The sequence below is a fragment of the Gallus gallus genome, chromosome 3 (genome assembly GCF_016699485.2).
Source record: "Gallus gallus isolate bGalGal1 chromosome 3, bGalGal1.mat.broiler.GRCg7b, whole genome shotgun sequence".
Taxonomy (NCBI): Eukaryota; Metazoa; Chordata; class Aves; order Galliformes; family Phasianidae; genus Gallus; species Gallus gallus.
The window spans coordinates 54283859-54308161 of NC_052534.1; positions in this window are offsets into that span (position 1 = coordinate 54283859).

A 24303-nucleotide genomic window follows, 5' to 3' on the forward strand; every position below is an offset into this window, starting at 1 on the left:
AAAGAAAAAGAAAAAAAAAAAGACAACAACAAAAAAAACCCCAGCGGGGATTTCCACCGTCAGCGCTTGGGACTTTCCGACATGTGACAACAGCAGCGCCGGCACCGCCGGCTCCTCATGCCGCCGGCAGGGGGCGCCGCAGCGCACCCTCTGCACACAACCGTGCTTCGGCGCGGTGCCGCTGGGAGCGGGGCAGCTTCCCTTAGTGGTGGATGCGGCAGGGAGGCCGCGCTGCTGGGCCAGCAGAGTGGCCTGCAAGGCCCTCGGGCGTGGGGCGACAGTGCAAGGGAGGCACGCGCCATGCTGGGCCCGCGGCGTGAGGCAGTGCCCTCACAGCCGCATCGCGCTGTAACGGCAGTGGGAGAGGCTCAGCGTTGCCCTGCAGTTGTTTCTTCTCTCTCCTTTAATTAAAGGTTACACTCGATACATAATCACATAGCTCCGTACGCTAGCCTGCGTTTACAGGCTCTCATCCAGCCCCGCTCAAGGCAAGGCTGTGGCAGGCAAGGGGCAGAACGGCAGACTGAGGCTATGGAGGTCTTTGTCCTGGAGCCGTTGGCCACACGTAGCATCTCATACCTTTAATGACTGCAGACACGTAATTCGCATCTTTAAATAGCGTCCTAAAGCCTGTACAATGGAGAAAGTCCAAATAAAACACTCTACTTATGGCCTCTAAATAAAACCTATAGATGCGATCTCAAGTGTGAATGGGCAGCTCCTTGCCCACAAGGCTTGTAGCCTGAAGGCAGGCAGAAATAAAATACAACAAAGTTTTTTTTCAGTCCTAAAAGGCTTTCTACGGATGCTGAATGCCTGCCAATTCCAGAGAATCCATGGGTCCCTCTGACTGGATGAGAAGCTGGGGTCGCCCCGCACCTTGAAATCTGCACTGTCACAGAACAGGTGGATTTGGGGAGAGCTCACACCTGAGCTTCCTTGCCTCCATTAGCATCAGCAGGCTCAGACTGTGCCCTTGTGGCATCTGTGCAACTCTGTGACCCTGTGCTTCTTCTCACTGCTGAAAGCCCTGTGTTTGGCTCTGTGTGGTTCGCTGTCCTTCTTTCTCTGCCTAGGAAGAGGCAGGAAGGCTCTGCGCTTACTGATAGTGTGAGGGCTGACTGTGATCCAGGGAGGCTGGGTGCCTGAGGAACTGGGTCTGAGTGATTACTTACATAACTGGGGCTGCACCTGGGGTGTGGTTTACCCAGTGGATATTTTCTGCAGCAGTGAAGTCAGTTTAAAAAAGAACTTACCATTCCCTGTTCCTGGACGTTTTTCTTTGTAACCCTCTTGTGCGCTGAGGTACTGGATTATTGAAATGATCCGATTAGAAACCAGCTATATGTATTTATGTATGTATACATACACACACATATATATATAACTTAACCCAACCATTTTTCCCTGGTGATTCAATGACAGGTCACTCATCCAGTTTTACAGAGAGCATTTAAAGTGATGGTGAGTTTCACCGTGGAGTGGGAATGAGGAGCTAGGGTAAGAAATGTGAAATGGGCTGATTTATGTGCTATTTTGTGTGTAAAACTGCAGCAAATAGATTAATAAGTGGTTCTAGACCCTTCTGGTTTTTCTTTTTTTCTTTTTTTTTTTCCCTTTGAGAGGGGTTGTTGTTACAACAAGCATAATAAAAGGAAAATGAGTGTGAGTAAAAAGTTCTGCAGGTAATAGCTGTGAGCCTATGAAGAAAATACCCAATCTAAGGAAAAACTGAAAAGACAACAGCTTATTTTTGTTACCCCAAGCTCTGAGCATGTATGAATATTCAATTACTATCTACACCTTGATAAACTAAATACTGATTGCACGTGACTAAGGCTGATGTTTATCATACAGGTCTGAGCAGGATGGCAGGAATTCATTTGTTGAGTTTGCACAGCACAAAATGAAGCTCAATCCTATCAACCAGATCTCCTAGGCAATATAGCAATACACATAAAAACATTGACTTCATCGATAATTATTGAATAATACATGAATATACATTCCTCTTTCCAGATTTACTCCTGTGAGCTGTAATTATACTCCGTAGTTCATCCCACCATTTCACTGAATATAAACATTATATCATAATATAAACAATATATGTATGTGAGAAGGACATTTTTATTCTTTAAGTGTGTTCATCTACACACATACGTTTATTAAATACGTATTTTTATGCATCTATATGCATAGACCTGTCTATCATAGGGAGTGGGGAACTTCTCCTTGCCATCGAACACAGGTAAGAAACAGTGAGCTTAAGTTGCAGCTGCCCATATTATGGTAAGGTATAAGGGGAAAAAAATGCTTACATGTGGCAAAGTTAGTATAACTTCCGAGCAGGCTATCCAGAGAAGCTGCAGAATATCCATCGTAGGAGAATATTAAAGTAATTCGTTTGCACATCAATCAACTGTTAGTATTGTGCCTTAGAAGAGGAATTAATCTCTCAAGAGGCTTCATTCAGCTCTGTTTATTTATATTATTTTATTGTTTTACTTTTTATTGTTCAAGAGGGAGGGACTCATACTTACTGAATTATACCAAGACTTCATTGTGTTCAGAACACCATCACCAAATGTTTTAGAAATTACATTAGGAAAGATCGTCATAACGGTAGTTCCATCATATTCCATGACAGAATGATGACTATGATAATATGAATGGATAGTGTCATTCAGGCTTTAATAGTTCAATCACCAGCCAGGTCTTTTACTATCAGATAATTCTGTAAGATGTGTGATTCATTTTGAAGTGAGGAAAAGGATCATAAAAGGGAAATCCCTATTATTGCAATAGCAGTGCTTGAGGTCATGCTGGAGTTCAGCACTTCTGTCTTCCAGGAGCCCTTCCATTACTTCTTTTCCTGGTGGAGGAGTGATGAGGTCTTGCCGGTATAGAGGAGAAACAGGAAAATCCCTTAAACCTGTAGCAGGCAGAAAACTAGTGCTAACTACTGAATTAAGTCGTGATGGTTAAAGAAAAAAAATACTCAAACTCATCTCTGCCACTTAGAAAGAGCTGAACTGGTTTTACGAATTTTCCATTACACTCATCTAAATACGGTAAGAAAAACTCCAGATTCCCAGGGTGGCTTCTTAATATGCTTTGTGACAAGGGACAGCACTGGAAGTGCTGTCTTACTTATGCCACTGGACCAAGCTTTCATTTGCTTTTCTTCTGCTTTGTGTGTGTGTGTGTTCTTGTTAATCTCCGTGCTAAAAATGTCAGAAATAGAAGTGCTGGTATTGCAGTGGTGCAATGGATTCCAAAGAAGTTGTATGTTCAAACCTTGATTTAGTGACTTCTGTTGAGTCGTAGGTTAAAGACCAAGAATAATATTGTACCAGTGAGGCTGGTGACACATTCCAATATATTACCTGTGGAGGCAAACATGTGACATTATGTTAGCTAGAAGTATCTGCCCTGTGGCACGAAGGTAGTGGACAAAGTGGAATCTTGAAGTGTTTTTCCAACAATGTTATGTGACATTCTGGGATAAGTGTGGAAAGTTTGCAGTGGTGATAGTAATATCTTTCCAGCCTGATATTTTTCTATCGTACATTCCTCCGATACCTATCTGGATATCTACCGGATCAAGCCTCTGTGAAAACTGCAGAGACAATAATCTGTGTGCATGTATGTTTGAGATAGCAGCAAAACTCAGTGTGACTGACCCTCTGCAGAGTGTAATACAGAGAATTCTATTAAGCCCCCAACAAGAAATAAACAGAGACCAAAAATATTTTTGCCTAGGAGAGCGAAATGCTTTCAGTGGATATTGAAACAGGCTGAGACAGGGTTTGTGGCTAAATTGAAGAAAATTAGAACAGCTGTAGTAGACCAAATCAAAGGCCCATCTTGCTCAGGGTGTTGTTTCCCACAGTGGTTAAGAAGATGCCTAGGAAAGAGTGAAGAAATGGTGTGGGTTGTTCCTAATAATTTTCCAACATGCACTTTACCACGGTTTTTTCTCTGGGATTTTGGTCTGTTGCTTTTTATTCTAGTACCTCATTTTCTTGTTTGCGCAGTAAGTTTAAGAATGTTGTTTTTTATTTCTCAGCCTTTATGTATATTATTGTTTTGGCTACAAACTCTTCAGGGGAGTCTTCTGTTGTTTTGTGTTTGTCATGTCTTAACACTGAGACGCATGGATGCCGTGCATGTTTAGAAAGCATGTTCCCTGCTTCAAGAAAGTTACTGAAGTATCTTAGCTGTGAACTGTTAGTATCGTAATGGCTTTTGGTGTAGGTTGAGGGTTATAAGCGTAGAGCACCGCATAGATAATGCTCTGAAGGAATGGGTTCTGCACAGAAACGGTCTTCTCTCCCTAAAACAGTAGTAGTCGGCATGCCTTAAAGCATGTGGCTGTCTTTAGGTAGTGCAAGCTCACTTATTTTAGACATTACCTTAATCTGCCTGAGGCAAATGTGTTGCCTAAATGTATAGTGTGCACCACAGCAGAGGGATCTGAAGCAAAGCCTGAATTTCTGAATTGTTTGTTTCAGTCAACAGTTCAGCATCCATAAGTCAGCAACTGGTTAACAAATAAGTAGTCAATGTCTCGTGTGTAATTTGATGGGAACTACTGTTGTTTTCCTTTCTTGTAGATCCCTTCTGCTGTGATCACATAAATATCTATACTAAATTTAAGTGTGAAGTAAGCATTTAACAGAGCTGTGTCCTCTGGGAGTGAATGAGAAGGGCTGCAGGAATGGAGCTAACTAATGCCTGCTCACCAATTTAAAGTCCTTACTCCTCCATTCTTTGTTCCCTGGGCAGTTTCAACACATAGTTGCAGTCAGTCGTAAGTTGGCCTGCAGTTCAGCACACTTGCCCATATTACAAGTCCTGAAAATGCCACTCTATCTTAGCTCCTTTTCCCAGTGAAATCTAGTCACAGGTGAAGTTTTTGTTTTCTCCCAGAAAATAAAATCCACATAGTAAAAGTCAGTGCAACCTTTTCTCATTTATTCTGGGTATTTCCATTAATGTATTTTCTTATGTATATTTCCACTTACTAAGCCAACCTCATGTTCTTTACAATCAGTAAAGCTCTATTAAACTGTGGTTAACTTCAATGTGCTTGATGAATATGCGAGTGAATGACTCTGTTTCACTCCTTACTAACATGGGAGAACTGTATACACTGTTTTCTATACTCAACAGCTCTCAGCAGAGGATTTGTAGGGACTGCTAACTGAATAAAAAGTGATTGTGTGAAGGTAGTCTTTTGTCATGAATCATAGAGCATGAAACTTCTTAGTCATTTCTCTGTGTAATTTTTTTATTTGCCCCATTCATCGGAACATGAAGGAAAGACGAGAAATGTACAAGGAATATCCATTTCTACAGTACATCGTGACTGTTTCTGATGGGCATCTCTTGCTCATAATTATCTGGTCTGACCTCAATAACAGAGACCGTTGAACTTTGTCTATTTCTTCTGTGTCAGCTTTGTAATTTCTTCTAGAAGTATAGCATCTCTTTCAGGAAGACTATTTTTTTTTCATCAAAGAGACAAGAATTGTATGAAGGATCTTGTAAATCTTACAGTAAATCTTGTTTTAGAATAATTAGTGTAGGTGTCAAATTTAATCTCATTTATAATAACACCAGCAAAATAGTTTCAGTGGGGTTTTGCCTCAAAACTACTAAGTATTGAATAGGTTTCAGCATTTTGTATTTTGAGAGGTTAACAATTTTGGATACATTCAAAGCTCACAGCCATTTTCACTGATGATGAGGAAGTGAATTAATTCCTGGACTTTTGAAAGCAGAGGAAAGGCATTTCCTTTGTGCAGTGCAAATTCTGTGCAAGGGGAATAACATAAGAGCTTATATATATATGAGTGGCCAGAAATTCAGAGTAGCTTTCCAAGTGAAAAAAAAAAAAAAAAATCAGTTTGTCCTGTACTAACAGTGCCCAAATTTCCCCAAGAAGAGCTCTTCTAAAGAAAGATATTTGGTTATGCATGAGAATTTACTGGCATTTACTAAGTTAAGTAGTCAATAGATTATCGGTTTTTTGGAAGCAATTGGCTCCCAGCAGGGAAATGGTAATTTACTCTGTAAACATGGATATTTGTTCATATCTGTGAAGTGACTCTGACCATAAGTTTTAGCTCAAGAACTATCTTGTTTTCCATGGAATTTCTTCTGACTCATAGTGATTTCACAGAGAAGGGACTCCCCATTTTTGCAATGACAGCACTTATTGGTAATACTAATGTAATAATTTATTCCTATTTTCATAGGGAGAGAGAGAGCTTTGTAAGATCTCCAGCATGTGCATCGGGGAATGTGTTTTCATGTCACATGCCCCCACTTCTGTAATTTTTGTAGCTGCAGAAAACAGTCTCAAGACTACTTACCATAAATTACTGTTGACTACTGATTTAAGCGGAGAGGTACCCTGTCAAAAAGGACTTGGGGGTACTGGTGGATAGCAAGCTGGACATGAGCCAGTAATGTGCCCTTGCAGCCCAGAAAGCCAACTGTATCCCATGGGCTGCATCAAAGGAAGTGTGGCCAGCAGGTCAAGGGAGGTGATCCTGCCCCTCTACTCTATGCTGCTGAAGCCTCACATGGAGTATGCATTCAGATGTGGAGTCTGGTCCACGGAATGGAACACCTCTCCTACAAGGATGGGCTGAAAGAGCTGGGGCTGTTCAGCCTGGAGAAGGGAAGGCTGCGAGGTGACCTGATAGTGGCTTTTCAAGTATCTAAAGGAGAGCTACAGGAAAGGAGGGGACAGACTCTTTAGCAGGTCTGTGGAGACAGGACAAAGGGAAATGACTTCAAACTGAAAGAGGGTAGATTTAGGTTGGATATAAAGAAATAATCTTTCACAGTGAGGGTGGTGAGGCTCTGGAACAGGTTGCCTAGAGATGTGGTGGATGCCCCTTCCCTAGGGTCATTCAAGGCCAGGCTGGACTAGTTTCTGAGCAACCTGATGTAGCTGTGGTCTCCCGGTTCATTGCAGGGGAGTTGGACTAGATGACCTTTAAACGTCCCTTCCAACTGTAAGTATTCTATGATTGTAAGTAAAAGTAGTCCTAGATAGATTAGGGAATAGTAGAGACAAAGTAGTGTATCACATGGAGGAAATGCTAGAGCAGTCTTTTCATCTCTAATCTGCATGGAGCACCCTTGTGCAACTTTGTTTTAATTCTTATGGTCCTGGAACACTAAAATGGAGGGCTGCCCAACCTGAATCACCTGCACCAAGTAAATGGACCTGTGTATCTGCCTGCTGCATATCCTTTCCAAGATGGAGTCACATACTCCATAATATGCAGGAAAGTGAGCTTCATAGGAGTTGTAGATTTTTGATTTCTGGTGTGTACTTGTAATTGTTCACTGCCCAAAAGTATGTTGTGCTTTGTAATTGGATTGATGAATTTGCCTTACTCTTTAGAGGGGGTATTTATTTGGTGGATCAGATTTACAGAATGCTGTCTTTTCCACCTTTTTTTTTTTTCCCTTTGCAAAAGGGGATTCTGCTGAAATGCTAAACAACCCCTATTCTTGGTGATCAAAATAAGTTTTACCTTTCAAGTCTTTTCTGTATTGAAGAATAGATGTTGTGCGTAAGAAAACTAGCAAGATACTTTCACACTGAGGATAGATTGGGGGCAGTATCCTCTGGTGGACGAGATGAAGACTGAAAGTTCAATCAGAAATTTAAATACAGATTTATCCTAGGTGGGTCATGTCTGACATGTGGAGCAGCAGTCGATCAACCCAAAAAGACCACTGCACAGTTGATCCAGGTATCCTTGGCCTCTTCATTGTATGGTTCTGCCATTTTCCCTTTTTATGGCTGTATACATTGTTTGAACTCATTCAGTTTAAAAATAGGTTAAAGGGAAACACTAACCACATGGCTAATTCTCACTAACATGTCATGAAGTTTCATGAAAACACGAGGCAGAAACACAAGGAGCTTCTAGTCATTAAATATTCCGTGGAATTTATTACCACAGTGAAGGTCACTAGCTATGCTGTCTTGACATGTTTTGATAAGGCCAATTACATCTGCCTACATATATTTCTTCTTGCAGTTTCAGTGGGTTTATGGCATCCTGTCATTTCCTTGACTAAATAAAGCTAGGTGTGCATTGAGGAGCAGCTGTGATATTCTTATGAAGAAATGGCTGCATTATAGGGTGAAGAAAAAGAGAATGAGTATCAAAGACTTTGCCTTGTGTCACATCATCTGCTGAGAAACACTGAACAATGTGTACAGTTGAAGTGACAAGGTGTTTAGAAGGGCCTGATGGAGGGAAAGGAAATTACTTGTCAATATATATGTTAACAGAAACATGACTCTTGGCAATGTACAAATCTGCATCACAGTAGAGAGTGGAGTGACCAGAAATGAAAAACAGAAAAGTCAGCGTGCAGTTTCCTCCATACAGTGATTCTGACTGAACCATTATCAAAACAGAGTACAGAACTAGATTTCCCTGCCTTTGAATGGTAATTCTCCTATCCCGAAAGAAATACGTGGACTGTATGCTCCACTGAGCGTATACACCTATATACAGATGTGCACAGATGATAGAGAAGTGGAACACAGAAGGTGAAACCTTAAGATGACAGATGCAGAAGAATGCAAACAATGGGGTTAAATACTCTGGAGTGAAATCTGCACAGTATGGAGTGGGTGGTTTTCACTGATTACCTTGAAATTAATTCTCTTTGACACTTTCAGCAATAGCTTTTCAGGTCTTATCAGTGAGTCCTCTGAATCTTCATGCATTTCTGTTCTTATACATGGATGCAGCCAATCTGAAGTAGGTACCCATGCTACTCAGCTCTGCCTGCATTACATGCTGTTGTGGATTTGGCTGGGATACTGTTAATTTTATTCATAGAGGCTTGTTTGATAGTGGCGTAAGCACACTGATGGTTTAGTTCTTGCAGAGCAGAACTTACATTGAGCCAACAAGTACTTACATTGGGTCATGCAGATCTAGCAGCACAGAGATCAGCTTACAACTGTGATTCAGAACCCACATCCTGAGAGGGGAGCGATCTTTTTCACTCCAGTGTGATGGGAAGTGAAATGGAGCTATAAGCCTCAGTCTGTTCTTGTAATGCTTCAGGATCATCACTTCCAGGGATAATATCTTAGTGTCTGTGTCGCTGGCTCAGTATGCTGTGGTGTGGTCACAGCATCTGGTCTGTGTGAGCCACAATACACTGAACAGTTCTATGTTGTAAATTCCTCCATCTGGAAGAGCAGTCATGAGTAATGCCTACCCATAGAGCAGGGCTGGGCTCCTGGAATGATGTTTGCTTAGAGTCCCTGTAATCCTATGACTGTTTACTCTTCTGGCTGTAGGCACATGACCTACTGTAGGAGCAGTATCTATCTGGCTTCTCTCTTTTCTCTCTCTAAATTGAATCCCTAGGGGTGCAGGGAGGAAGTAATCTCTACATTCTCTGCATTTGTGTCCGATTCTTGTAGAGGCTATAGAAGGAAGATCTGTTCTCCTTCATTGGTTGCTTGACATGTGTATCGTAACTGGGGATTAATGACGGTAGGATTACCTTTGACCTTCTGTTTTTCAGAGAACATGTGGCACTACAAGGGGAAGAATTTACAGCAGGCCAAAGTAAAGCAACGCTGTTACTTCAAAGTTCAAAATGGGAGTTTGCACATTCTGGAGAAACTTCCTGGAACGGAAGCAATCTCAGGCAGAGGAGGTGACTCCTTCTGATGAAGTCCTGCACGATTTTAACAAAGCTCTGCAGCAGTTTACCTAGTTCCACTGAACTGTGTGTAAAAAAAACCCATGCTGCTGTTGCAGTCCATAGCTAATTCAACGTGTGAATTGCTCATCAAAGGTAAATCCCCTAACTGAACACTCACCGTTTCGTGAACATTTTTGCAGATTAGAGGCATCTACACACATTTACCCATTTCTTGCCTTAGTTCTGTACTCAGCATATCTCCTTGAGTTTAAGCCATTATAATAATTATTTAAATAAAACTGATGCAGTATCTATCTAGTGAAATTAAAGCATGTGTTTTAGTAAGATCAGGCAAAAATAGTTTACCAAAGTCCTTAATATCATTGGTATTAAAACTCATTTTCCTGTTTTTTCCATGGTTTTTTTTTTTGTTTGTTTGTTTTGTTTTGTTTTTTAATGAAGTGTCTGATTTGGTCTCTGCACTGAGTTTGAGAAGGGGGTTGAGAAAGAGGGAAAGCCTCAAGAGTAGTTCATTCTTTTGTAGGGTGAAGTCTGGGGGAAAAAAAAATGTCATTTTGCCTGTTTAAAAAGAAAACCCAGCAACTTTTCCTTTAAATTGCTCTGATGACTCATTCCTTGGAGCAGAAACACATGGCAGTAGAAAGACTTAGGCTCAGGGGAGACCTCATAGCTCTCTAAAACTACCAGAAAGGAGGTTGTGACGAGCTGGGTGTTGGCCTCTTCTCCCATGTAACTAGTGATAGGACTAGAGGGAATGGCTTCAAGTTGTGTCAGAGGAGATTCAGGTTGGGTATTAGGAAAAATTTATTCTCCAAAAGAGTGGTCAGGCACTGGAATGGGCTGCCCAGGGAAGTGGTTGTGTCACCATCCCTGAAGGTGTTCAAGAACATTTAGATGTTGTACTAAGGGACATGGTTTATTGAGAAATATTGGTGGTAGCTGGACAGTTGGGCTGGATGGACTTGGAGGTCTTTTACAACCTTGGTGATTGTATGATTCTATAGAGACTTATGTGTCAGGGATGTGCTATTTGCACCTCAAGGAAATGTCCATCTGAACCTATTGCTAGACAACTGCAATTTGCACTTGTCATAAAGACTTCTTAAGATCAAGCTTCAAGCGGCTATGTAATGAAGGACCGCATATAAATTCCCCTTAGCTTCTCGTGGTGGCTCCAGTGACACAAGTTGCAGGTGGCTTTGCCTTTCCCTTAACTGCTGTCTGTGTTGTGCAGGGCCTGAACAGGTCCACAGAGCCTCTCCCCCTCCTGGTTGGAATTGTCTCTGGACCATGTGCTGTAGAGCTCACCGCAGGTTTTGACTTGTCCATGTTGCTTTCTGGGAACAGCATGCTTGCCTGCTATCCAAGAAATCTAGTTGAAATGAAACCATCAGAAGTCAAATCAAATACTTGCACCTGAAAGATCTTTCAGGGTGAACATAAGTGGAAGTGGTGATTTCCCCAGGGGGCATGATGCGTGTAGAATGTGCTTGGCGCTCTGTCATAGAAAGCTAGATGAGGGCAGAGGTAAACCTTTACCAGGTTTTCAGGTAAATGTAAAAGTTCAGGTTAATAAAAGAAACAGAAATATCCACATTTTCCTGTGGATCAAAACACTTTTCATTATTTTTTTTCCATTGGTCTTCCACCAAACCAGCTTTAACTGCCACTTGAGCAAGTTGCCATCCTCCCACAGTGTGACAGAACTATGCCATCTCCTCATAGGTCCCATGTCATCCACAAGGTGCCACCATGCAGGGAAATCCAGAGAGGGTTTGCTGCAGCTTAGAGCAGTACAGCAAGGCTGGACCTACTGATGATGATGTGATGCTCCCACTAGTCCACATCAAGTTGGGAGAAAATGCAGATGAGACAAGGGACCTCTCTTGTGCTTTTAGTGACTTTTATCTTGCTAGCCAGCCTGCAAGAAGAAGGGAATACCTGTCTGTAATCTGGGATGAGTCTGGTGTTGTTGGAGCATTAGCTGAGATGTGGTGGTGATTGACAGTATCCAAAGTTGAAGACTGAATTTCAGAGTTAGGGAAAGTGACCTGGGACCCTGAATGGTTTCTGTGGCAGATGGGGTATCTGGAGCTGAGAAGCTGCATAAGGGAAGAGATGCAGTCAACCAACTCACTAATCAGTGATACTGGAACAGAAATGCGTTCTGGGAAATCAGTGATGGAAAAAGAATAAGCTCTCTTCCTAGGAGCTGAAATATGGGACGAGTTCCCAAGGTGACTGAATTAAAAAAAGATCAAGTAAAGCAAGGAACTGAGTGGGGAAGTGTTTAGAGGAGCCCAGGGAAGAAACTAAGATGAGGAGTCAGAAAATAGAACAGGGAGGGCAGAGGCTTTGGCAAATTGATGGATATTATGCATAAATGAAAAGCCAGGAAGGCTAGGAAAAAAAGCTGGAATTTGATAAAGCAAGGCGTTCAGAGCTCAGTGCAGAAGTCTGAGGAATGGAGACTGAAACTTTAAGAGAAGGTAATTAGAGGGAAAAAAAAAAAACAACATAGGGAAGAATGAGGAATAAAAAGGAGAAAACAGAGGGAGTTGGAAGAAAAAATGTGCTCCCCTGTGCATTATGTGGTTGAACCTGGTCTGGTGTTCAAGCTCCATGAGCTCTGCCATTCCTACAACAGAGATCATCCATGATGCCAGCTGGGTGATGACATGATGACACGTCTGATGAAGGCAGATAGTCTGGCCAATAGCCTGAGGGACGGAGATCTGCACGCTGGGTTGGTGGCTGCAATCATACAAATGAGCCGTCTAGAGCAGAGGGAGGAATTGATATAAGTTCAGTGATGGAATTCTTTTTCTTCTTTGTGTCCCACACTTCCCAGTGCTCATGGAGAGTTAAAGGTTAAAGAAACTAAAGTCACAAAGTGTAATCCATGAGCATGCTTGTCTCCTTCACTGTGCTTAAAACACCTGGCCTAGGAGATTTAGGGTTGTGAGGCAGAGTGAACAGGTCATCCCCTGTATGCTCAGGACCTCTCTCTTGCTTGCTGCATCACCTAAGGTGCAGGGAAGTTAACCACAACCTTATGGGGAATGTGGCTGTATGCTGTCCTGGGAAATGGTACTTTTCCTCTTTGCTGCAAAATTTCTGTGCGGTACCGGGCACATTTTTGAAACCTGCCTTGTTAGGGGTGGTGACTGCCTGGGTGTTCCTTGTCTTACACGTGTGTGGGTGGAGATTTCAGGTCTGACGTGAAGGAGTGCAGAGTTCTCACAGCTGTAACTGAGGTAATGTATAGTGTGCTTTTAAGGCAGAAAGTATAGTACCAAGTAAACTGAGAATTCAGGTCCCAGGGAATACACAGAAGTAATGGAAACTTCTGACCTTAATCGCTTTATGCTTCGGTTTCCTATGTGTTGATTGTCCCACCCCCTCACATTGCAGGACTTACAAAGATTGGCTAATATGCAGAAATACTCGGATGCTGTAGCAATGAGGCCAGACCAAGAGACTCCGAGTAATTTTATTTTCAGAGCCAGTTTTGAATAGTAGGTAAAGCATGAGGCTAGGCGAAAGACCGAATAGCAGCTCATCAAATGACTGGCTGCAACCTCTGCAGCAGAGATGACACAGGGTGGAAACAGTTATGAAATTGTAAAACAGTTTTGTCCTAAGGCTCAGAGCAACTAAAACTGACCTGCAAAGGTGACAGATTCTGGGATTTCCTGCCTTGAATGTTAGGTTTGTAAATGTCAGATGAGCATTTCTGTGTACAACATAAACTTGTGCTAGCAAGCTCTGGTGAGGTGGATGTTTCTCTCTGACTATAATACAAGATGAGTGAGGCTTGCTTCATAATATAGCATAGTACGTTAGTGAATAATTATGTTGTTATTGCAGTGATTTTAATTAATATCTCAGCTTTAATAAGCTGTTTCGCAGCAGGATTTGGGACAAGTGGGCAGGTATCACAAGCATTTTACAGAACTATCAAGATTTGAAATAAGCATTGAAGAACTGAGATACACCAGAGATCCCTGCATATTGCTCTTTCCCTTAAAGATCAAGCCAGTTGTGCATTTGTTTCCAGTCACACTGGATTAGGAACACTGCATAAATAAACACAAGTCTTCAGTTTACACTGGAGTCCAGTCATTGTCTTTCTATTTGACACAATTAGGGGAAGGTCCGTGACGAATAGCTGTTTGTGAACACTTAGCATGTTAGAGGAGAAATCCGGGCCCGATGCTGAAGGAAATCTTATGATTTTTTTCAAAAACCTGCGGAGTTTGCATGGGTCTGATCTGATGTAATCGAAAGAATTTATGGTGTCAATACCGCAGCTTCAAGTCTGAGACACGGACTGGGGGTCTAGCTTTGGAATGAAAGAAAATTTCCTAGAACTGACATTTACTTGTGCCTTAGAGCAAAGGGGTACTCTTCTCCACTGCACTGAGAGTATGTGGAATCCCCTCTAATAACTGATAATGAAACCATAACTGATACTTCTAAAATCGCACATCTGGTGGTTTGTTTTTTAAAAATTTCTGTGAGTCACAGGAATCTGTGAGGCCAGTTGGCAGCAGGGGGAGTAAATGAAACCCTGTGTGAATGTGGGTCGCTAATTATCAAAAAGTCAATGGAGAAAAAATGAAAGCCCCAAACCAAGCAGAGGTCGGTAATCCAGTCACTCTTTGGGGTACAGAAACATGTAATTTCTGACTGAAAAAGTTCCCACCACTCTGAATGAATTGTGTTTCCTTCTCCAGCATGAAAATAAGATTGGAGTAAAACTTGTTCTAAATGTTATTAGTCTATAGATTCAGAGTAATGAATTTGACATCATGTGGAACATTCATCAGTAACATTTAAAACACAGTATGCATTATTTGCCTCATGGTTCTGTTCAATAGGGACTTCTCTTGGACTCAGACATGAGCTTCTCTTGCTTTCTCTTTTGATGCAATTCTAACAACAGCTGAAATTGTTGGGCTGAGATCAACTATGTGAAAATGTTTAGTATCAGCCGTGAGCAGAAATTGCTATGGGCTTTGGCATGTGATTTTTTTCACCACAAACACACGTGTCTCATTTGGATGACTGATTCTCTCCTGTATTTGCTGCGGTGATGCATTAGGATTTGCTTGCAACAAGCTCTGCTCATCAGGACAGGGACCTGTGGCATGGAAGAGGTGATGGGTGTGAGTAGCTCCTGAGCTGGGTAAGAAAGTGGGGAGCCTTGGTATGTTCAGTTCTTGAAGAGAACATAGAAATGGTAATACAGTTCAAGAAGATCTGTTACCAAAACACTATTTACTGGGTGGTGTGATGGTGTTAATACATAATACCATTATACATAAACAAACACAGATCTATTTATAAATAAACTAATACAAAATATATTTTTAATACCAGTGTAACTTGCTTACATTCAATAGCTGATAATTAATGAAAAGTATTTGCCATAACTACCAGAACTCTCAGCAGCACAACCGTGTTGACAGAAAATCACCTTTCACCAGCATGTTTGTACGGTTAGAAAAGGAAATGGAAATGGAGGTCTTGAGTATTTACTATAAAATGTGGTGTAAGCTTTAAAATCATACTGGTGTTTCCAAACAGTTCCCTCTTCATACATACATAGCAGTACAGCTAAGGGCAGGGAGTCATCTACCTCCACAGCAGACAAACTGACAAAGGATTGAAGGTGCTGTATGCATCTGTAGCACACGAAAGGATAAAAAGTCCACTGAGGGAAGCTAGCTCTTTCATGACAAGCTGTATCTGAAGCAAGAATTGTACTAGTTCAGGTAAAATAAAAAAAGAAAAGAAAATCACACCCCTCATTTATAGTTACTGGCCAAAAATCTGTGGCTGGCTGGTGAGCAAAGTGACACTTTTCACCTTTGTTTACTTTTTTAAGCTGGGACTGACTCAGTCAGATGGAGAGCTGTTGGAATGTGGAAATTTCAAATGCATCCTGAAATCCAGTAAACTGAGGTAGAGTAGACCTGTGTGAGTATATATTGGATATAAAGTTCCTTTCCTGACATATACAGTTTCTTACACACCTGTAGAGCAAAGCAGCATGCTGTTAACCCACTCCAAAGAGAAAGAGGTATAGCTCCTCCCTGTTGTAGGGCCTGTATCTGCAGTTGTGGATCATAAGAAAACTGCATACACTTTCAGTAACACTCAAAATGGCCAAATCATATAATAAACATTCTTGAAAAGCTATGTTTTATCTGAATTTTGCACAAAAATAGCAACGTTAGGGAGGTATATAGAAGCATTCTTTTTTAATATAATGTAAATAGTAATTACTTTTAAGCAGCTGTGTTTGCCACCAAGATCTTCAAAGATTACTGGTCATTCTGGGATGGCTTATTTTATGTGTACTATACATTAGCTGCCCAAAAGAAACTGAAGGATGAGGCTTCAAAAGAAATTCAAGCAGGACCATAGAAGAATCTGTTCTGTGTAAGTATACCTCTCAAACGCACACTGCCAAATGAAAGCAAGTGAGATGAGCAGTCATCTTGGATGTTTTGCCCCATGAAGACAAGAGTGTGCCATGGCAAGCATTACTTCTGGGTCTCTCAGGCACTTGAACTCCATGGTCGACAAACACAGGTTTAGTCTAATGCCACTACGTTTGGCATTTGCCTGCTTAGCAGTCAAGACAGTGTAATTTCACCTTGTGAGGGTTGCCTCTGGCCCATAGTACAAGGCCACACTGGAGGAAGAACACATATATTTATCCTGCTGTTATTTCCTTAGTGGGGAGAGTCTGCTGTTGTAGCATGCTGCTGAAGAATCTGAAGTTGAACAGTAGCTCAAGTTGGTGATGCTGCATCATGGTGACATGGGCTTGGCTGTGAAGTTACTTACTATGTGGCTTCAGTGCTCTTCTGGCAGGTGTGCTCTTACAGAATTAAAATAGTTAAGTAAGAGATGCTGATCTAAGAAAGAAGGTCAAACCACTTTCATCCTTTCCTGTTGTCTCCCTTTGTTTCCACAGCACACTGGCATGATAAAACATTGGTGACTGACTTTCTCCACAAACAACAATTCTGCAGCTGCAGATGTTACTTCTCTTAAACTCATCTATCCTTTTCATACCTGTTAGTTGCCACAGCAGACCAGCTGTTGCTTAGGAACAGCTGTTGATATCCAACCTATTTTCTTCACCCTAGTTACATGATCAGTATCACCCCAAAAGAGACGTATTTGGTTCACTTGCTGGTGTAGCCATTTGAAGATTGAAGTCACTGGTATGTTATGCTGTTTGTCTACTGCTATGCATTAAGGGAAAACACTCATTCTTACTGGGCTGCTCTGGAGTAAAACTGTGCTAAAGACAGATGCGGGTTGGAATGAAAAGCCCCTGCGAGTATAAAAGACACTATGTTCTTAGAAAAGGCATCTGGAAATGGTGTTAGTGGTCAGCCATCTCAGCCCACTTCTTATACCACCAGACGTGGGTGGAATGATGCGCCCACGCTGGGTAACTGCTGCATAGGTATAGGATAACTTAACAATGCTTGAGTGCTTTCTTTTAATCACTATCTTCTTCTTCTCTCTCTCTCTCTTCTCATTTTTTTTTTTTTTTTTTTTTTTTTTTTTTTTTTTTAAGGGGAATGCCAGACTTGACTAACAAAGACAAGAGCAGACTAAATGTTTCCTTAACAGGAAGCCACTAGCTCTCCGCTTAGCAAGTGGGGAGGGAAAGCCTTTAAAACAGTTCAAACTTTCTTATGCAACTTTCAGTTACACACAAGTAAAATTTTTGGGAGAATGTCCCTGGGAAAACTTGTTCAATTGGAAATAGAGCCTCTCAGTTACTTCCAAAGGATGGTTATGGTCTCTCAGTAATTGTAAATGCATAGTAGAGAAAACTGTGCAGCACCCCACAAGAATCTAAAGGGAGGAGAAAGGTGTTCCATCTCCCAAGAATTCAAGATGTGATTCCACCTTTTCTGTCTGGTCTGATTTCAGCTGAGGATAACATCTTTTTGAGAAAAGCGTTGGAAGATCTTTGAAGCAAAGACAGACTGCTGAAAGGCAAAGTAATGCAGATCCATTGCAGGAATGTGATGGTTTCTCAGATTAAGGCATTTATTACAGCTGTAGTCAGAAAATTAATATTTGATTGACTACTTGAAACATCTGCATAAATAAATATAATTGTTAGAAAATTTCTTAGAATCCTAGATCAAGGATACTTTCTAACTGCTTGCTCTTCTCACATACATTAGGAATACCTGTTCTGTCTTCAGACTTTTCTGTCTTGGACTTGGGATCCCTATGTCTACTTTCTGCATGCTTTTAGTTGTGTCATTCACATCATGTAAAAATAAGCACGTACGAATTGGTCTAGGCCTTAATCAGAAAGAAGATACAATCAGAGGGTAAAGAAGAAAGAGTGGTAAGTGAGGGGTGGGCCACTGTTTACAGGCTGTGTTCTCTAGCCCTCACGGTAAAAAGGAGTCTTAACAGATATGAAGCAGTTCAACTGAATTATGAGACTCTACATCTACTGTAATGGCTTTCCTAGAAAAAAAATGAGTGTTGATACCGAGCTGTCTTGCCTATACCACTGCCTCTCTCTCAATAGCAGGCACAGAAAATGGTTGTGATGGCTTCCACTGGACTTTGTGGGACAGTTTGCAGAGGGACAAGTGTCTTGGTGTGTGTGTATGCAAGGTTATCTTTTACAGTCCAAGCTGAATGTTGTCTGTGACTGGCCTAGCATCTGTAAGAGACCACCCTGAGGCTGTGTTTTTATATAGGACAACATCTAGTGGTCCTAAGGAGGGCGTACCACAGCTGAGGATTAGTAAGCAGAGAGCTGCTCAAGAATGTGCCCTCCTTCCATATCCTACCCTCCTACTACCAGGAAAGCAGGCAGCAGCTTATTCTGCCAGAAGATGCCTTTTGCATTTGAGTGAGCTACCTGAGGCTGAGCGTATCTGCCTGCCCAGAGCAGACACAGAACCCCAGGAGGTTGTTGTTTCTTCAACAGGAGTAGTTTCTCTCTTGAGCTCTAGGCCATGTTTTCTCAGCTCAACCCCTTCACCAAAGTGGGACAGTGTTATATCATAGTGATGTGACAATGTATCTTCATGAGGACTCTGCCTGTTAGCCAGCTCTTGGTGCCCAAGACCTGTGTTGTGCTCTTGGATCTGCTTTGACATCTCTCTGACTCAGTTTCCTCATCTGCTGAATGAAAATACTGATGCTGCTCTCCTCATCAAGAGTTCTGAGCAATGAGGATGACAGCAGTGCACAAGGAATAGAATCACAGAATCACAGAATTGCTCAGATTGGAAAAGACCTTAAAGATCATCGAGTCCAACCACAACCTAACCATACTACCCTAACTCTAACAACCCTCCACTAAATGATGTCCCTGAGCACCACATCCAAACAGTTTTTAAACAAATCCAGGGATGGTGACTCAGCCACCTCCCTGGGGAGCCTATTCTGGTGCTTAACAACCCTTTCTGTAAATAAATTTTTCTTGATATCCAACCTAAACTTACTCTGGCACAACTTAAGGCCATTTCCCCTCATCCTGTCACCTGTCACCAATGAGAAGAGACCAACCCCGCTCTTGGAAGAGGAAGAGGAACTGGCAGGCAGTGTGAGAACAGAACACATCACTAGCATGCTATGATCTTCAGTATGCTGACATGTAGTGTAGTGTTGTGTTGTGTTGTGTTACTATGCACCGGGGATGGGATCAGCAACACACGTAGTGACAGTTGTAATTCTTCTTAGATAAGGAGAGAAATAATCTGAGCTACCTTAGCAACCCTTGCTTTGCTTGCCTTCTTGAGGAAACCACGGCTTTTATCCATGTGGTTGATGTCGAGAGAAGTGACCAATGCCTAGAGAAGTGAAAATGCTTCTTGGCATGCCAGAGAATTGTATTTCCTTGCAATTAAACACAGTACTTGTAGCTGAGAAATAACCCCTGCCAAATCTACTGTCTCTTGCTTACAAATCTACTTGTCTCTTGCCACAGCCTTAGATCATCATACTACTGCACAGCAGCTGGCCTTGGGACTGCTGATTAGTGGGAGATTGAGAAAGACATTTCAGGGAGCTGCAGGTGGTAATGTGACAGCAATGGAAGCAATGATTCAGGAAGCAGCGTTATTTTATCTGAGTCACAGTCCATCTTTTACCTCTGCCTGATGTTAGAGAAACTGTGTTGCTGCATGATTACTGTCTTTCATGTGATATTTAAAACTGGGGTTTTGACACTTTTTAGCATCGGTGGAGGCTACAACACACTCTGCAGTAGCAAGTTACCCGGAGTTTTTATTGAGTCATGAGAAGCAAGGTAAGAAGCCCAGCACTCAGAGGCTATCTGTCTGGCTCCGGCCCAGAGGCAGGATGCATGACACTTCAGTTGTTCCTCACAGATATCCATATTACCTGTAAAACACTTCTCACTCTCTCTTGCTTATCTGTTCCAGTGTCTCCTTAGTTTTGTTAGCTAGAGGTGTTTCCTTATGTTTACCTGCAGCTTCAACCTGTGTGCTATGCAGCTGGAACCAAGTAGTATCGGCATTGCTTTGTACTTCTACTTTTTAGGAAGAAAGTGAAGAATTCTCTTTCCAATTAAAGAAATGTGGGGAAATCGGGTATTTGTTATGCAAATACCTAGTTTCAGACTTTGCTTTCTGTCTTTTTAGTGAAAAGCCAAACTAAAAAACCACCAGTGCAAGCAGAATGTCACAAGTGTCCCTATGCATCTGCTCTGCACTTGGACCAGTGGCAGCACCAAGCCATACATTCCCTGCACTGATTCCTGCTGCCACTGCTGCTGGCCCAAGCCATGACAGTCAGCAGAGCTGCAAGCCCAGGCATGCCTCACTGTTATGGTTCATGGGCCTGTAGGGAAGCTTGAGGCAATTGTGATGGGCACAGTTTAGAGTGTACGTAGATGGCTGAGTCACTGTGAGGGTGGTGGCAGGGCAGCAGTCCCATTTGATGACCTTGTCCTCATTTGCCCATCCCCGAACACTCCTGCCGTCATGCCCTGGGTAATGAGAACTGTACAAGTCTGGCATATTCCTTACGTGGACTGCGTGCCAAACTGCTGAAAGAGTAATTGCTATTGGGTGTCAGCCGGTTTCACTCCAGCTGCTTGGTGATGTCCAAGCATGCCCCATGGCATGTAGGCTGCATGATCGTGACGCCAGGCGGATTTGGGGTACAGCCCAGGAAGGCAGGACAGCGAGGCTGGGAGTGGTGCCAATGAAGTCACATTCCTGCCACAGCGATGCTGGCAAAATGTATTGTAACTTAGTTTGCTACAAAAACAAGCACAAGTGAAGTTAGTGTTTCTTTTGAAAGCCTTCAGTGAACTCTAAATCTAGTCCCATGCAGCTTCTTGTCCCATAGATGTATATTTTATTTCATATATCAACCACATATTTAAGCAAAGAGTCTGATCCTCAATAAATCAGAACGGCTCAAGTGAAGTGAATAACACAACTATGTTATTTTATTACCAGTATATGGGTTCTGAACCCAACTGGAAAATGAATTTATTATCTGCCTGGTTATAAATTCATGATGCAGGTTCTCACTTTCTCACCCTGTCCTGTCCTGATAAAGATTCCAACAGACTGGTTTGTTTTGACAGTGTGGATATGCCAGTGCCTTTTGCTGCTGTGGCTGGTATTCTGCAGCCACTGTCCACATTACAACTCCTTTATTTTTTCTTTCTAAAGTGGCAACCTTACTTTCTCCTTACCCCACAGAAGGTTGTCCTCAAGTGCCAACTTTGAGTAGATATGCATGTATTGCATACCCACTTGCCTATTCATTCATTCCTGTATCTCTTCGTAAGCTATCAAGAATTTTGCATTAGTCAACATCTTTTTTTGAAATTACATAATGGGAGGAAAAAGAACAAAACCGCTTGAATTGTTCACATTACGTTTCTACCAATACGCCGTAGTACATCTAGATCTCATGTATCAAGAATGTGGCAATTTCACAAGAATCAACTGACACTTTACTGAAAGTGATTTTTAGTTGTATGACCAGGGAAAGCCACTGCCGCTTTTCATTTCCCAACAGCAAAGAGATCAAAACTGCGATTTTGTAGTATCTGAAATGAAGATATTTTCTACTAGAGAATCCTGGTGATTTTACCATAAGACCAGCAACACTGGGCAGATCAAAGTGGGTCATTTCCACACAGAAAAGTCATCAGCTTTATTGCAAAAGTGGATACTGGTTGCAATTGATGGCATCTGATTGGACAAACAGTGGCTGATCTTAATGAATCATTGTTGGCTTGCTTATTTTTACTTCACACTGATTTTCTGTCTTTTCTACAGTTTTGATAAATGTTCCACAATTGCTGAATTGCAAGAATTTTCTGTATAGCTTTGCTTCTAGCAGTATCATAAAATCACGTCATTTAAGGAAATGTACTTCTGCTTATATAGATGTCAGCTCTAATCAGGAATGAGATTTTTCTCTCTCTTTTTTTTTTTTATTATCACACTTTAAACTGACAAACGTATGTGTGATTTAAGTGATTGCAAGCCACGCCAGAAGGCTCGTTTCTTTTGCTGCAGCTGATGCCAAGGTCTGATCTCATTTACATAGTTTTTACAGCAGTACAATTCTACTGACGTTGTTTGGCTTCCTGTTTGGTGAGGCTGCACACAGTGTCTTCTACTCCAGAAGTAATCAGCAACTTGTCTGACTCCCAACCCTCGGCTTTGTTCCCTCCAGCCCTGTGTGCATGTGCATATGGTTTGGTCAAGATCACAGTGTGAGGCGTCTGTGGGAAGAGAATGTACCCCTGCAGCCATTTCGGTCACAAGAGAGTGGGTGAAGTCGGTGTGTGCAGGAGGAGAGGGAGTAAATTTCAGGCAGTCTTTGCTACCGTGAAATACTTTAGTGGGTGTTGTTTCCACCCACATATTCACCATTAAACTTTTAGGTTTCAAGTGGGTTGAATCCTGTCAGGTCCTGAGCACGTTATAAAAATAAACAAAGCCTTCTGAGGTGGATGGTTTATCAGTGAGGGGGCAGCAGCATGGCTAAATCAGATCACCACTCTTTCTGGTAAATACAGAGAATATAATCAATTGTTCCTATATATGTCCAGACTGAACACCTCACTGCGTTGTTGGAGCTGGTGCTCTATTGCATGTGTTGGACAGCCACACCAAGTAAAGGTCATGCCCACATGTGCTGATTTCCCATGCAAGACAAGAATAATAACCATGAGCTAACAGGGAATCTGAGAATGGCTGAGAGCAGAAACAAGGGGCTTGCCTGTCCACATTTTTATTTTTGAGATATTACTTAGGGAGGTGGCTTCAAGTGTTATACAAAAGTAACCAGGGCAGACAGTGCTTCTCCCTGTGTTCCGTGTCTATCCTCCTCTACCCCCTGCTTTAGTAATAAACTCATGTAGAATTCCCCAACACAGATAAATCATAGTATTTTCAATTAAGCTGAGGACTGCACTGCTTGCAGTATTATAGATGCTGCTGTCTATAGTTAAGAAACAGTGCTGTGTTTTGTCACTGGAAGCAAGAAAAAAAATATATAGAATCATAGAATAGCTTAAGTTGGAGGAGACATTAAAGATCATCCAGTTTCAGCCCTCTTCCGTGGGAAGGGTTGCCATCCACTACATCAGGCTGCCGAGGGCCTCGTTCAACCTGGCCTTGAATGCCTCCAGGGATGGGGCATATATTTTATTCTCCTGCAAAAACTTACTTCTTGTTGAATACTCAAGCCAGCAACATGTGCTCACAGCAAAGGAGGCCTATGGCATCCTGCACTGTGTTAAAAGAAGAACCAGTAAATGGAGGGGAGAAATACACTCAGTGCTCATCAGACCACATCTAGAATACTGTGTCCAGTCTTGTACACTCTTCTCCCTCCTAAATTCACAAAACATATTGATAAGTTGGAGTGCGTTCCATGGAGGGCCACTGAACTGAGGACAGGGTCTGGTTCAGCTTGTAGCAGAGATGTCTTTGGGTGACCTAACAGCAACCCCAGCATCTACAGGGAAGTTAGCAAGAAAATGGTGCCAGGATCTTTACAGAGGTATATCAGGGGAAGATGAGAGACAGGGGGCAAAAATGGAAGCAAGAGGTTCAAACTGGATATAAGGAAACAGTTCATCATGAGGACAGTCAAGCATGTGCAAAAGGGAAAGTAGCAGCGATGTTCTCCTTGGGCTGAGGCCTCAGGTCTCTGGACACTGGGCTAAGCCCCAGTGGTCTGGCAGGTGCAGTGCTGGGCTAGAGCAGCTGGAGGAGGCAGCTGTTCTCGATCACATGGCTCTTTACCTCACCTAACCGCTGGCATCCCATCCTCTGAGCATCATGAAAAGTGTCAGAAGTGGGTAACAAGTTAAAAAGATAAAAAGATCCCTATTTCCACCTTTGACTGACTGATTTAATTCCAGTCCGGCACCATTTTATTCATCTGATTTCTCTTGCGATCATGCAGTGGGCTTGCATAAGCATTGACTTGGCACTTAGTATCTTAAGCTGTCTCCTTTTTGCTTGAGAATGCTTTTTATGACAAAGGGAGGAGGAC